Below are 17,037 nucleotides of genomic sequence, written 5' to 3' on the forward strand. Positions count from 1 at the left end.
TCCACTTCCCTGTTTGCTGCTAAGTGGGAGAGAGGGGAGGGGACACCCTAGAATCAGTGACTTTATTGATACAGATTTCCTTTCTCCCGCCATAAATTGTTTACGTTCTCCCTGTGGGATTGCCAGTTGTACATGCTAGCAGGCAACAGCTCACTCTCTTTACACTTTGAAATCAGGACAAGCTTTTTTTTTTTTCCTCTTTTTTTCATAGTCACAAAATAACTTGTTTTAATATTTTCAGAATTGCTTTCCCCAGATTTATTATCATATCAGTGCAGTCTCTTCACAACCTCAGTAATTTCCACACCTGTTCTCTGATACTTAAAACAACTAGTTAATTCTTTACCTTCTGGAAGTACAGCAGGTTTATCTATCTTTACATTACTCTCTATTATTTAATCTCAGACATTTTCCTCCAGTTCTTTATCATTTTCTTTTCAGTTACATGCCTTATTAAGATACTCACGACAGCTTTCCTAATCATTATCAATCTTTTTTATTTCAGTTTGACATTTTCTCTTTTTATGTCCTTTACTTTTAATTTAACATAGTCTGATCTTCTTTTCCCTTTGGTTTTCCAGTAACCTGTTTTCCATCTTTCATCTTTTCCTATGTAATGAAACTCAAATAATTGTAGGGTTTGGCTATTAATTCCTCGATTATGAACTGGAGAGACTGTAAGGAGATTAATAGGCTTTGTGTGATAAATATTCTAGAAACACCTCTTTGGGTAGGTTTAAAATAAACAGGAATTTAAAAATTGATCTGAATTTAAATGAAGTGGAAGCCTAAATCCATATGCCAAACAGAGAACCTAATTTAATTTACCATATATAACATAGATATTTCTTTAAATAGCCAGTCACAAAAAATCAAAAAGTTCTTATGCAGATTTATTATCCTTAGCTCTCCCGGAGGACTTACATTAAAGACTAGACTATATCATGGTCTTTCCTTGTCTAGAGACATTACTGTGGTATCTGGGATAGTATCTCACAGGACTGCTTTGGTGCATAACTGCCTAGTGTTTGGAGAAATCATCAGCAACTTTCAGGTCATAAGAAAGATGCCTCAGTACTGGTAATAAGTATGTCCATTTGTTATCACTGAAAACTTGACAAACTTAAATTGGGAACATTTATATGATGGCATGTTGAGCAAAAGTTTTATCCTTTTATGTTGTGCAAAGCCATTCTAGTATCTACCTGGTGAGATTTGTGGACTGTATGAACTGTGATGATAGTCCAGGTGCTCTGAGAAATTGTATTGGTACTGCTTTGCTAGACTTGAGGAGCCCACTTAGCAGTCCATGGCACTATCTGTCTGTCATTCCCTTGAACTGACTTAAGGAGCTCAAAATACTGCTTTGTTACTGCCTTTCCCTTACTTTGTAAATTCATATGCCGTAGTCTGGGTCTATACAGTGACTGTTTGGGCTTTTTGAGCCCAGGAACATGAAACAAGTACAAGACAAATATTTCACTTCATGTTTCAGTAACTGTTTCTTCCCTGCTTGATTATATGACATCAGTTAGTGCCTGCTGTGGTTTGTATCTCCCTGTACAAACAAGCACTCAAGTATGTTGCTTCAGGTATGAGAAATTCTTATTAAAAACAGATCAATTATTCCAATAGGCTTATTAACTTAGAAACAGTTTAAACGGTTTAAAAGACTTTTAAAGTATGGTCTGATTTATGGCAGTTTAATTATTGTGAATTTGACGAATCTTTTGGATATGTGGTATCCTTATGGGAAACATGACTTTGAATTTTTTCCTTATATTGAGTTCACTGGAAATGTTCAACACTGATAAAGTTGTCTAAAATTCATGTCAACTCATTATAACCTTATATTTTCTTTCATTTAAAAACAATTCCCCTCCTCTGTCTACCCCTTTCCACAAGTAAAAAACACACTTTGGTGGAAACAGGGCAAAATGCAGCTCCTGAGATTACCTATTCCGCTTCTACTTTCAAGAGGAATGCAAAGGTTTAAAAATCACTGAAGAAAACAGGAAGCCCTTTATTATTTACATGAGTAAGGGTTGTACAGATGGAGCCTGACACAGGGGTGATTCAGCGGTGTGGGTAAAGAGAAACTTCTCCAAACCTTTTCACACAACTGGGAATATGTCTCATCTAGTGTTTTTCTGATGCCTGGAACAAAAAATACCCTTTTCATCCCTCTGTAGAGTTTGTATTTTGTATTTGTATTATGTGTTCTGGGTATTTTCTTCTGGTCATCTCACTGACTTAAATAGGCATTGCATCAGGCAGGCCTTACTAGGAAAAATTTAGGCTGGATCTGTGGCAAGTATAAATACATGTAGCTTTGTCAAATGGAGTGGAATTTTGCAGCTGAGGTGGTTTGATTGTGTTTTGATGAGACTGTAAGCCTCTCTACATGCATGAACATAAACAGATTGATATAAATGCATACAAAGTATCTGTAGAGCAAGTTCTTGTCGACAGTCAAGCACTATAGCATTCCCTATTCCAAAGGACTGTTTCTTGTGAACCAAATATGCATGCATTTGTGTAAGGTTGCAAAGCTGCCATTACGTGTTCTTCAGTTTTAACAAAATCAAAATCCAGAATTTGGAGGCTAAATTAATACTGAGATCAGTGTTTTGCAGTTTGAGAGCATGAGATAGGCCTACAGTTCTGTGGCTGAGTGGTTTTCTTAAAGCCTGGTTTCAAAATGTGTGATATATCTTCAGTTTTACTTTAATGAGATATGAGGGTAGATACTCAGCTTCTTGTTGATCTGAATAAGGTACAAAAGAAATGTAGAAACCTGATGTTTTCATTGAAAACATGGGAAATCAAGGGCCCTTAGCATCTTTGCAAATCCTGTGTGAAGTGCCTCTAGCAAAAATTGCAGTTCCCTAAACAGAACTCCAGAGTGCCTTTCACACTGTGAAAAATCTCCACTGACAATATTCTGGGTTATGGTATTAAAATCAATACAAACTAAAAATTAAACGAAGCCCCAAAAAGTAGTGCCAAAATGGATAACCCTAAATCTCCTGACACATCACCTCCTGCAACCCAAGCTGCATACATCCCTCAGTTGATACTGAAATACTTGGCATTAATCTATTGTTATGAATGTCACTGTTCTCTACAATTTGCTCAAGATTTTTTTTTTTTTACTGTAATAGTTGTAATGACTGGCAGTTTGACAGAGCATAAAGTATGAGCTAATGAGTTGAAAGAACAGAATATACTTGCAAATTCAAAGCATTTACATATGAACTATCTGCAGTGTCTTCTGGAAATGTGTATTCTGAGTACCAGGTTGTGACCTCGCCTGCAACTCCATTACCCCATATTCAACACAGAGAAACATTTTCTGATATAGTAGCTTCCCCTTTATAAAGAATTATCTTGTATTTTGTATATGTAACTCATAAAACGTCCTTAAAGTAATTGATGCTCTGCAAATTTCTCGGCACTAATGAAGGTCAGAAAGACAAACATGACCCTTTGCTTCCTCCTCTGATCTTTCTACAATCAACACTACTTACAAAACTTTCTAAAGTGGCAGTGTCGGGTTAACAGTTAGGCTCAGTGATCTTAAAAGTCTTTTTCAACCTAAATATTTCTGATTATATGACTATGCTCCTTATACCCTTCTGTATGCTGTGATCAGGAAAATTTTGGCTGTACTTTGTAGTCCATCTTCTAACTTCTTATGTGATTGTTATGTATTATCTATATATACTTCAAAATATGGAAGTCACGCCTGTAAGAATCATAAGTAGACTTTATACTTGATTAATTAAATACCGCTGAATTCCCCTTGGGTCTCTTTTTAAGTGATGAAGCAGTCTTAGTTTCAAGTTTGTCTCCATAGCAGCAAATGAAGGAATTCCTGTATGATTCCTGTGTGCAGTCCCCTAGTGCAGCCAGCAGCTATGATATCCTGCCCAAGTATCATCAGCCTCAGGCATTTTCTGGCCCTAGGACTTGACTTATACTGAAAACTATTCCAGAAACCCTGATGATTATAAACATCTCCCTAATTTCCAGCCAAGGTATCATAACTCTAATTAATAATCATGATACCCCCCTCGTTTTACACAAATAATGGCATCTCTGTTAAAATATTTTTACCTGCATACTCCAAATTCATCAAACAGATGAACAACTGAGAGATCTTGCTCATACACTGAAAGGGATGTGAATAATAAGAATGTTTAAAACTCACTGGAAAGTGAAATTCATGTTCGATAGGCCAATTGTATGACCAAGATAAGAAGGGGCTCTAAGTTGCCACATCTTTGTAGTCTGATAGGCTGATGTGATAGCAAACTAGTATACAGACATATTATCTGTTTTAGAAGTCCACAGAAAGGATCCAAAAGAATATTACAGTCCAGACTGTTATTAGCTATGTATTTTTGTAAAAATTTTATCAAATATTTAAAATCCATTTTCTGAGGCAAATATCCAGAGTGAAATTTCCTTCAGGAAATATACAAAGCATTTGTGTATATCATATATATATATATATTTGTATATATCAGTATAAGACAACGCAGAAAGAATTGCGCCCTGCCTATACCACCCAAGGAGACCTTTCGCTGTGCTTTCTGCAACCGGATTTGCCTATCCCACATTGGCGTTTTTAGTCATCAGCGCGCTTGTAGTGAGTGTGGGAAAAGCCCTTCCCAAATCTTCATTCCTGAAGTCAAGCCATGATGAATATCAGTATATATATTTGTTTTAAAGAGCCAATGCTGTTTGTTTGTAAAGGATTGTAATCTGACATCTACATATCCAGGTTTTGTTTAACTCTTAAGGAAAATTTATATTATTTGGAATCTCCTTCAAAAGCATTATACAAATGTGCATGAAACTCTCCTTAGTCATTTACAAAATCCTGTCACCGTAACAGAGAAGGTTTTCATTTGGCTTGGAATATGTTTAGTAGTGTCAGTTAATTGTAATAACACTAAATTATTTCATCGCTGAAAAGTGACTACATGAATGCTAAAATAAAATAACAAACTGTTTTCAATTGGAAGTTTTCATGCTATTAAACCAGCAGACAATTAAAACAGTTTGTTTTCATGCCTTTTATTATTGTCTTTGTAGAAAATCATTACATGCACTCAATTTTTAACCTAAGATTTCTAAATCCCATGGTTGGATTAGTGAGGTATTGATTAACTCACTAATTGCATGCAATAGTTTAACTATAGAAAAATTCATCACAGGACAATTTTTACATCACATGCTATTTAGCTACTTATTTGCAGTGGTGCCTCCAAATACAAGTCAATAATAGCACCGAGGCACAAGAAATAGGCAGAAATATGGGGCTGTTCATATATTAACATAAAAATATTAATATTAAATAAAAATTAAATAAATACTAATATAAAATATTAAGATAGTAACATAAGCAATCCTAAAAATATTCTTCATGCAGAGAAACAGAAAATGTTGAGTGTCATTGACAGATGATTTCTCAGATGGGGAGCAGTAATGGTTTACAAACCAATGAAGGATTCACAAAGATTCACAACTTGCGCCCAACCCGGTTTTAAACTCAAGCAAAAGGATTAATCTCATGATATGACAGTTTTAAGGTAATAAAAATATGTCTGGATCATAACTAATAAGCATGTACAGAGGTTAAACTGTCTCTATACTGGGAGTTAACAGAGATAAAAAACTTCATGGCCACAAAAAATCATCAGCTGCTGAACTGATAAGGATATCACCTATTTTGTATTTGTAACTGTAAGAAAGGTTGTGGACTGCTCTGCAAAGGCAAACTGATTCACAGAAGGCTAAGAACAGAATTTGTTTTGAGCCAGCAACTCCCCAGCTAAAGTAAGATGTTGCCTTATCTTTTTGTATCATAGTATTGGTCTCACCGTGATATATTAATAACCATTCTACTGTAACTTACTCCACATTAATTCCCCTGTATAAACAAGTCCTCACATTCACTGGGAGAAAAAGTTTATGAAAATAATACAAATATTTTACAGTGCAGGATTTACATTTATCAGGTGTCAGTGATTATGGAAGTTATAAAACTGTACTTAGCAAGTGATGAATTGGGTACAGTTGGGTGGTCTCTATGTTCCTAAAGCTGGCCTTGTTCTAGAAGCATAAACATTAATAGGTGGCTGCCAGCACCTATACAAATGCTCTGTTTTCTGCAGTTTTTGAGATATGGCATTACTTTGCATTTTGTCCTCACCAATTTTCTAGACTTGTTAACCAGTAACTTAGCTTGGCTTCTACAAGTGCTATATTTCCCTTTTTCAAGGAACTAACATGAATTCTTGTAAAACAATATGAACCTGTTATGCACAATTCTTGATTTTAATTGTAAGATGGACTAAATTTCTGATCAGGCAAAACTAGTGGAATACAGCCAAACTCCTAATATTGCTTACCAGTGTAGAGAATGGGAATGCCTTCAGCAAACCCAGCTCATTAAAGGCTTGAGGACAGTTCCTTTAAATTTATGCTAACATTGCTTCCCAATTTACTAGAAAGAGGAAACTTACACTGACAAGGAGATGATGTCGTGGGGGGTGCAAAACAGACACGATACAATCAGTGAAGCTAGAAGTGGGAGGAACAGCTGCTTCTTAAGTAATGATATATAAGTAATATTAGTCCCATTGGTTTAATTACATTGTAACCTTAAACAACAAACATGTTTTCCATGTTTTCTTCCCAAAGGCCCTGACATTTTCAACATAACCAAACCCTCTTATATTTTTCATGATAAAATAGTTTGAAGCAGTCAATAGTATGAATGTTTTTAGTATTTAACCCCCCCCCCCAACACATCCAATCCCAAAACCAAGATCCACATGAAAACCAGATCACAGTTGTTCTCACAGTTTTCTTGCCTCCTGTATTCTTGATTGTATGCTACAAAATGCAGAGATGAAAGATGGGGAAAATAGTAGATGAAGATGTATCTTTTTCTCCTTTTCTCCTGTCCTCATGAGTGTTTGCGGAGAACATATACCTATGATCTATGAGGCATACTTAACTTTCAGATCAATTCTGTTTCCAATATAAAAATAACTGGTGAATCATTGTGCAGATCTCAAGCATGTTTTTAAATTCTCTTGTGTTTTCCTTTCTCTCTTCAGTGCATCCACAAAACAACCCATTTTTAGGTTTTGTATGCTTGGGATATGATGCACTGCTGTGATAAAGGGTGAAGGAATCTGCACAAGTCCATGTGCCATACAGGGTGTTGGAGTGAATCACAGAAAAAGAGAAAAAAATCCTACAGGGCAAAGTCTTGTTTTATAGTAAAATTCAGTGTCCTGAAAAATTGTGTTTGCATGTACATGCTTCTAGATAGCAAGTAAAGGGTCCCTAGAAATACCTAAAACGAGACAACTAGGGAGGAAGGGTGAGTGGGAAAGGTAAAAGGTAAGCAGGCTGGATAGTCTGGCAAATATGGTTATGGGCTTGTCTGTTGGAGAAACTCACCTAAGATGAAGAACTCAGTAGTCTCCAGTGGAATTTATCTATGGTGTAGGAAATAATTTGTGAAGGATGATTACCAGTGCAGAATTGTGGACACAAATTACTATTGCAAGATGCTTTAAATTGCATTATGTTTCAAGAATGAAATGGTACATAGTAAAGATGGAATTCAGATTTAGAATGCATTTTAATAATTAACAAAAAAAATCGTTACACCAACATCATAAATTTTACAGATTACATGCATGGTACATACCAGATTAGCTGTGTCTGTGAAATGTTATACATCTGTCCAGTATCTGAAAGGGGCCTATAGGGATGCTGGAGAGGGACTCTTCATTAGGGACTGTAGTGACAGGACAAGGGGTAACGGGTTAAAACTTAAACAGGGGAAGTTTAGGTTGGATATAAGGAGGAAATTCTTTCCTATTAGGGTGGTGAGGCACTGGAATAGGTTGCCCAGGGAGGTTGTGAATGCTCCATCCCTGGCAGTGTTCAAGGCCAGGTTGGATGAGGCCTTGGGTGATATGATTTAGCGTGAGGTGTCCCTGCCGATGGCAGGGGGGTTGGAACTAGATGATCTTAAGGTCCATTCCAACCCTAACGATTCTATGATTCTATGATATGGAAATTCACAATTAGAGACACAACCCAAGACATTTCATTATTTTAAGTCCCTTGCTACAATGTACTGATTGTTAAAGATGTATTACAATAGTTCGAAAATAACTGCTTTTTACAGTGGCAAATAATATTTGCAAATACATCATATTCCACAGATAACTCTGATCTGAAAAATACACAAATAAGTGTTTGAAACATTTTTTAGTATATTCCAAGCATAATAGTAGTCATCTTCTGGTTTGTTATAAAAAGTACCTGAATTCAATTTAAAAGGGATAAAATCTAATTGGAATCTACAGAAATAAATTAATTTCGGAATGAATTCTTTGCACAACATCCTTTTTTGTTTTCCAAGAAGACTGTGCTGTCTTGCATGCAAAAATGGGTAATTCCCAGTTACTTTCAGTCCACCTAGCAGTTATTTTCAGAGACCTGCAATAGATTTTACTCTTAAAATGCTCTTTCTACAGTATCACAGCAGAATCCCTTACTTACTTGCTGCTTCCATGACACATGTTAAGGATCATACTGGAATAAGTGTGACAAATGTAGCCTCAGATCTTCCCGCCATTACCAATGCCAGGTATTCATCCTGATCCTTTTTTTTTTTTTTTTTGAGGGCTTTGCTCTCAACTACAGTCAGTTAATGGAACGTGCATCCCCATCTTCCTTAAGATTCTGAATCATGAACTGAAACAGCAGAGGCAATAGCAGACACTGTGTTCTACAGGCTCTGTTGCAGGGAAATAACCTGAAGCAGAAGAGGAGTGAGACAAAAACTAAGTTGTCATAGTAAGATTTTTGAGTTCATTTATCAGTATCTTGCCTGCCACATTAGCAGTCTTAAGTGTAGGAGTACTTATGAACTAGGATGAAGTCTGCTTTCTCGGTGTTGTATCTTTGATCTGTGATGGAAGGCCATGTTTTTAAACTGGACCTTCCTTCTTTTGGTTTCTTTTTAATTTGTAATTCCTTTGAAAAGTGACCATCAAAACTAAATGCATTAATCTGCACATTCTCACAAGATACAGCATCAGTGCTCCTAATCAGTTTTCTTCATATTAAGAGGCCAGCATTAAATTAGATATCTTAGCAAAGTATCCCTCTGGGAGTAATGATAACCCCAGGTATGTTTATATACAGCCTCCAATCTTGAAAAGACATCTGCATGCATTTTGGGAATAAGGTGCACAATTGTAGCTTCTGCATCTGGCCTCTGGCATTCAGTTGTGTTAAAATGCAAGTTTGCTAAGCAGCCTTGGAAGTTTTCCAGTGAGATTAACATTGAAATGAAGTCATTGGACTCCACTGGAAAAACCCCAATAAGGTTCCCCATTAACTCAGTAGCTTGCGATCTGTCTGCATCCTCTGGATTTTTCCATACATATTCCTCAATGCTAAATGAAATGCATAAAATCTATAAATTTTACGTGAACAGCAGACTGATCTGCTCAAAATTTGCACAGTTTGTTTGGTGACATTTAATTCCATAGAATTGGAAATGATTTGCAGTGCTGCTATTTTTGTATTTCAGTCCCCATTTATTTTTCGTCTTGTAGTATCTGTTTCTATACTTTCTTTGAGCTTGACTGAAAGCTGTTTTTCTTAATATTGCAACATTCAGTTGAAGCTAGAAATTGTTTCACAGTGTATGCTAAAGATATAAATAGGAAGTAAAAAATGCTTAAGTATGTGTTATTTGTATTTTAGATTCTGTTACACAGGGCATGTATAAACTGCTAACAGTGGTCAGGCAGCAGGCTCAATCACTGGATCCCTGATCATCCACACAGTTCCTTGTTTTACTTTGGATCATTCCAGTGATGGAATTGGAGTGCTTCCAAAAAACAGGATGATTCAAATCAGTGCATCAAATTTAGCTTCCTCTACCTACGCAGTCTTTTAAAAATCTACCTCAGAATGTTTAGTGCCCTCAAATGCACCCTCATGCCATGCTTAGGTCCTTCTTGTCACCTCAGTTGTGTGCCGTCAAATCAACCTCTCTGGTTGGCTGCCAGGAAGCATTGCTGTATTACAGACTCTTTGAAGTTCTAAAAGTGTACAATAATGATCACATATGAAGGCAACAGAGGGCCATATGGGGATGGGAAGACAGTGAGATCCAAAGGCCAGGTAGCCTGGATCTGGACAATCTACCACAATCGAGGCTACCCTTAAGTAGCGTAGATAGTAATTGATACGCTGTACTTGGTGTTGGAGTTGCTTAGGTATTTGAAATGGGTAGTGTCGAGCATGTGAGAAAAAACATTCAAGGTTGGGTTTCTGCTCTACCTCAATGATATTGCATGGGAGGAAGTAGTTTAAATTAGAAATTTTGTTTTGATCTCATTCCTAGTTAAAAAGTTTTAATTTTTCTTAGAAAAAGAAGAAAAATGTAATAACCTAAAGCTCTTTGCAAGAAGGGGTTTTTGTATAAGAAAAAGTGTAGTAGGACCCACTCATGTCATCTTTGTACCAGGCCAATCAAATGAAAGGTAGTGTTGCAATAAGATAGCATGAATGTTTTTCTTTTCATGATTTAAAACGTATATGTGATGTGTCATTCCTGATGATATTAACTTTAAGAAAAATATGTAATTGCAGATTTTCAAGGGAAAAATAGAATATTTGTTGGCTTATCTCGATTTTATTTCTTCACCTCAAACAACACAAGAAGTCAAATGTAAAAGCTTAAATCAGTCCTTCTTGCACTGAGTTGGCAATGTCTCCTGAGCTGTAGAAGGTGATGTTGTTAAATTTTGTTGTTGTTAAATTTTCACAGAATCTTGTTCTCTGTGCAATTTTTACCTCTGATGGATCTTGGCTTTGAGATGTTATAGTAGGGAATTATGGGCTGAGAAATGAGGTAACTGGTGGCTTGTAGGAAAAACATATTCATGCCAAATTAATGGGTATTTTTCATGGGTAAAATGAAATTCTTCAGAGGCTTGGCTGTAAACTCAAATGTCCTGATATATAGTGAAACAGTTTTCTTCTGTCATTTCTAGTAATATGTGATTAGTAATAGTAATATATATATATATAAAAGTAATATATGATTATGAGAAATTCTAGTATCTTGCCTCTATCACTGATGCTGTATGTTGGATATATTGGAACCTATCTTCATTTCTGTACCCAAACTCGACTATCACTTCCATTCATACTAACTCTTGTGAACAGCAATCTTCCCATCAGACTCAAAGCTTATGGAAGGGACCTCATCACCTTAAACAGCTGCTATGCTATTTAAGATGCTGTGGGCTTTAAATTGTAAAGGATATTAATAGAGAATACATGTCAATCAATCTGCAAAGACTGGATAATGAAAAAGATGGAAACAAACAGTAAGGTGGCATCAGCAGTGCTTGGCTCTACTACGTATGAATAATGTTTGAGGGAGCAAGCTTGAGAAGGAGCCAAATTTGAGGAACTTACTAGCACATCTGTAAAATTGTTTCCTTGGATGTTAGCCTGTCCTTGGTCTTCAGGTTTTAAGAGCCTTCGATTTGTGAGTTCTACAGTAAAAAGTCATAATAACTTTTTTTTACAAAGCAGAACAATGTAAGCTTTCCAGAAGACAAACTAGGACATTTTAGTCTGGCAAATAATGCAACACAACCTAGATTTTTCCTATTTACACTCAAGTAAAATGTATTTCCTTTCAAAATAAATTCACAGTGAGTAAGCTGGAATCCTTACTCTAAGTCAAACAATTAGATGAATACAGTAGTCAAGGGGGCGGTGAAAGGTCTTGCAGCTCACACCTTTGTGCTGAGGCATGATCCATCAACCTTTATTTGTACAGTTGATGTTTAAATGCACTTAAAATCCACTATTTTTGTCACTGGGAAGCTTCTGTAGGGCCTCATGATGGGACCACAGTATTTATCCATTGTTTTGTCCTAGGATAATGTATGTGTTTCCAAGCAGAAGACTTAACTATCTTCATTATATAATGCCAACTATTCAGACAACAGAAGCTAAGCCTGTTGTCAAATTGCATTTCCAATTGACATTCTGTGAGACATTAGAAGTTACTACATATATCTTTAGTGCATGTGGGAGTCATGACATTAAAAATGACATAAAACTTATTATGCAGACAGAAAATAAACATTTTCTTCCCTTAAAGAATTTAAGATTGATAGATAATTACTTTGCTTGCCAAGAAGAGACTTCCATAATCAGTATAAATCATAAGGTCATTAAATTGGTAGGGCAATGAGAGATAAATCAGTGCCCTGAAGATGACTTGTAATTGCTTGTTGGAGGATACATGGCTGAATGATATTTTGTAAAGACCATACTGTGCATCTATCTAATTGGGTTGGATGTGTTAGAGAGTCTATAACAGAGCTAACTGAATAAGTCAAAGACCACCCACATATGAACCAAATGACTTACGTGTCTGTGGGACACTCAGGAAAATCTGTACTTATTGCTCTGTCTCAACTCTATCAGGAAATTCCTGGGCTGTCTTAAAAAAGGATAGAAAAAGAAACAAAAGGTTGATGCAATTCATTTTGTATAATGCGTCTAAACCCAATGATATGGAGACAAAAGTGACATGCAGTCATAGCGACAGCGATGCTATTTTGGAATGTTCTGCATGTACATATTTCATAATTGGATTCAAATGACCAGAAAGTGACACTTCTCCCACAAACAGCCAGCTCTTCCTTGTAGGCAAATCTAATAAACAGTTCAGAATCAAAATTGCAAGAAATTAAGACTTTGCAGTTCATGACCTTTTTAGGACGGTGGGTTTCTAAATAATATATTCATCAAAAGCAACTTAATTAACATGCAGAAAGGCAGTAAATAACTGTTCTGAAATTGAAGTAAACTGTGATAAAGGATTATCAGCGGGCTTCACATTCTAGGGAATTGCCTCAAGTCTGTCTTGCAGCCTGGGCAAAATAATTGTGCATATATAAACCCCATTTATTCCATTGTTTTCCCTGTGGATTCTGGACTACTTTGTTCTCAGTTAACATCTATATCAGTCTGTTTGAACTCCACTAAAAATAATAGGATCATTCCAGATTTATATCAGTGTCATTTTGTTTTTACATGCCTGCTACTAGTGAAGGAAAAGGCAGGGATTTATTAAACATTGCTGATTCAACATGCTTGCTTACAAGCAAATGTGTTTGTTTAGTGTGGATGATAATGATAAAGTAGTTATATGAGATTAAGGTTTAATCAGTCTCTAATTTCTCATGTGCTGGGAGCTGTACAAATATAAAGATACCTTCCTTACCTCCAGACATCTTAAGATTACAATTGCAAATAAAAGGCTTGGCAACGTGATCCATTGTGCAAACGAATGGAAAAAGTTCAGTCAACGTAGTTTTGTTTATGTATCGTAGCTGGGTTGTAGGTTTTGTCTGTTTGGTTTTTATCTAGGAGAAGACATAACGGAAAGAGGAGACAGTAGGAATAGCCAGATTAGTTATAGCAAAGTTATTGGAAAAGTTATTGGAAAGGCATAAGATTCATGTTTAATCTGAATTCCTCAGTTTTATTGTTTGCTAACTGAGAATAGGCAGACACAAGTGTTAGAGACTCTTCAAAGTGCTTATTAAAGCACCTATTAAAGTGGTTCACGGCACAGTGCCATGGCTACTATCCAAGCATGTAATTCAAAGAGCAGTGAATGTCATAATTCAAAATTCCAAACATTATTCTAGATTTAAAATGTGTCTATTGTCCCAATCTGTATAAGAAGCCAAAGCAAAAACTGCATCAGAACTCCAAAGCATACAGGCTGATTCATCCTTCTGAATGTAGCTGGTCAAGATCTTTCTAAAAACAAACTAGACAAGTAAAGTAAAATTTTATTTTACACTTTTCTAATGAAATCCATATTTAAAGTAAATTATTTTTATATTTAATGTTAAAGCTTTGATGGCAAATTACTAAGACAACAGCAATAGAGCTTCCAGTCTGTCAAGTTACAGATAAATCTATTCAGTACATTTAGAATGAAGTATTCAGCTGCCTTGAGGATTTCATGGCTATCTCTACTTGCCTGAATTATCTTGAATTAGCCTTTAGAAGAAAATCCAAAAGCTTTGAATCAGGTGGTAACATGAGCAATTAGAAAATACATTACAGTGTTAACCATGATCAGTTTTAACATGGATACTTTGCTTCAGTAGTCACGGCCTTCTAGTAAAATGAGTTTGCCAAACATAAAGGGATAATAATACTCCTTTCATTGTTTGATTAAATTCTACTTTAACTTTCATCCTGCCTTAAAACTTTTCTGAACTGTGACAATTTATTTTTTCTGGTGAGAGTTAAACAGTTATCCTTTTCTTATGTTATTCATGAGTAACAATGAAATAAAAAGTTCATGCTTTCCTGACAGATTGTTGTTTCTGCCCTGGTTTCTTAGACATTGGGCTGTGCTTTCAAGTGCAGCAGTTGAGTGCTGTTCCATCCGATCTGATTCTTTTTATCTAACCAAACAGGCATTCAGGAGGACAGTGCATGGGAGAGGTAAACAGAGCAGACACTGGACCACAGGGCATTGAATTGCACAGGTTGCACTTGTACTTAATCATTATGATTGTGTGGTCTGTGCTTCACATGTTAGGTGGAAGCACTGGTCCTTGTGTTAGGCTTGTGAACTTGGATGCTTACATGTAAAGGGTGCAGAAGATGAGAAAACATTTTTGAGTCTTCATGACTAAATGTCTTTGAGGACAAATCAGACATTTAGGCAGGGAAATAGTCTAAAAGATGTTTTCTACCTCTGTTTTCCACAGGTCTGTGATAGCCCCATGCCATTGTTTTTCACTTTCTATATACTTGCATACTGACCTCATAAAAGAATTGCAAACATGGCAGATGAAATTTCAATATTACCTGGAGAAGCAGATAGAAAGAGGGAAGCCAAAACCATTTCTTATTTTGGTGCTTAAAGTTGAGGATAAGAGGTGTTTTCCCTTGGCCAGGGAGAAGGAAGGATATGCCAGCTGCTGTGTTACTCACGAAAGCAAGATCCCACTAATTCAATGTTCTCCACCTACATACAGAGAATAATCATCTCCTAAAAATATTTATACATCCATACTGATTTCAAATAGAACACGTTTCCAAAAATGTAATAAAGAGATGTTCCAATAATGAAGGTTATAAAATATTTAAATACTTCCTCCGCTTCTTTCAAGAGGAAATGCCAAATAGCAAAGAGGAAGGCGATTCCAACTTCTCTTGTATTTAGTGTGAGGTTCTTATTCCCCTTTGCTTTATCACTCTCTTCTCCCAGAATAAAAACCTATTACTATTTTGTGATGCATATCCTGATCCAAACTTCATACATATGCATTGCCATATGTTTCACACATCATATGCTTTCCTTAGTTTCATTTCAGGTTCAACATCAACACTCTTTACCCATCACGCTTATATACACATACTTTGTTCATTTCACACATCTTCCTATGTTTGCAGAGTGGAACAGAGAAAGTTGAATTGTCTGTACATCTTACGGGGAAGAAAAGACTCCAGCCTATGTCTAGGCCCTTCTGTGTCATCCTTACTCACTGCTTACTCTTGAAAAGAGTAACATGAGATATTCACTGACTATATGAATCCAATCTAAACTCCCTTGCTTGTGCAGGGATAGAATTTCAGTGAAATTAAGAAAAAAACAATTCTTTTATGTAAAGCATTAAGAGGAGATATCACAGTAAGATTTGGGTATCTCTAGGCAGCATTAAAAAATCAAATTTTAGATTCTCTGTCACTCAGTGGAATCCCTTGTTTTTGGTATGCCCAGGTTTTCCTGGGGACAGGAGTAGGGATTCACAGAAGCCAACTGCCTTGCACACATAGAGCGTAGATATACCTCCTTGCCTGCAGGCTGCGGGGAGAGCCCTGCTGCAGCTCAGGATGCTCAAGAGACCTAGAGATATGTTGTAGACTCCAAAGGTGGTAGCCTGGCTGTCCAGACAATGAAGTCCCAGCAGTATAGAAGTAATCCTGCTTCTAATGAGTGAATGGCAAAGAAAATAGGACATAAAGGAATGGCTTGAGGTGGCTGTTCCCAGCCCTAAATCTCCTAAGGAACTGCTTATGGAGGACTTCTCACATTCAGAGCATTCTTTGAGGATATTGAAATAGATAGGTGAAGTGACTGCTACACAGGAGAGATGTTCCCCCTGAAAATTTAAGTGTTGGTTTTTTTTTTACTGGAATTAATTATAACAAATTCTTCCCCTACCCCCAGTGGAAATGAGATGATACAGCAGTCCTTTTACTAAACTCTGCTTTCTTTTAAGACCATAATTATAACAGTCTGTTAATGTCTTTCAAACAGGCGTTGTAAAATAGCATTTCTTATCATGTTTAAATTTTACAGTCTGCACTTACAGTGTATAAGAGAATTAGTACTTGGAATTGTAAAACTCAACACTTCCAGATTTATAATAGTGCTAGGCATTCCACCAATGTATTTAGTATCTTACATGGGAATACTGCACACTATGCGTTTCTGTACAGGGATCTTTTTGATTTGTTTTCTAATTAGCATTTTAGTTATGGCTATGGATAGGAAGCATTTATGTTGTGCATCCTTACAAATTAAGACTTCTTAACTAAGAGTTCTAAATTAAGAGTTCTTTTATGCTTTAAAGAGTTTGCTTGGTTTGCTGACCTGTTTAGTGATGTGCTGGTTCCCAGACTGAGAGATCTAGTGCTGTTTGGTGTTACTCATGGACAAACTGACTTTTGAACCTATTCAGATATCGAAGAACAAGTTTTCAGGTTGTTTTTTCTTGAGATCCTTATAGTTATCAATGTAGCAATTTTATACTACTCATAATGAAGTCAATATTCTTACATAAGGGGTGGCTAACCAAAAATTTACTTAGGTAGTAATTCTGTTCTGCTGATACCTGAGAAAAAGCAGGTGGG

At 36.2% G+C, this 17,037-nt stretch overlaps 1 long non-coding RNA gene across 1 annotated transcript; it reads right to left on the minus strand.

The window, feature by feature from the left end:
• Positions 1–8,412: 8,412 nt before the first annotated feature.
• LOC134161428 (uncharacterized) lies at positions 8,413–15,777 on the minus strand. The gene is made up of 3 exons (XR_009963970.1): positions 14,986–15,777; positions 12,514–12,586; positions 8,413–8,857 (listed from the first exon to the last, which is right to left on the minus strand). It is a non-coding gene; the product is annotated as an uncharacterized LOC134161428 (long non-coding RNA).
• Between the last annotated feature and the right edge of the window lie 1,260 nt (positions 15,778–17,037).

The sequence above is a fragment of the Pezoporus occidentalis genome, unplaced genomic scaffold (assembly GCF_034315485.1).
Source record: "Pezoporus occidentalis ecotype Australia unplaced genomic scaffold, CSIRO_AGI_Poc_V1 ctg173, whole genome shotgun sequence".
In the NCBI taxonomy this organism is placed as follows: domain Eukaryota; kingdom Metazoa; phylum Chordata; class Aves; order Psittaciformes; family Psittacidae; genus Pezoporus; species Pezoporus occidentalis.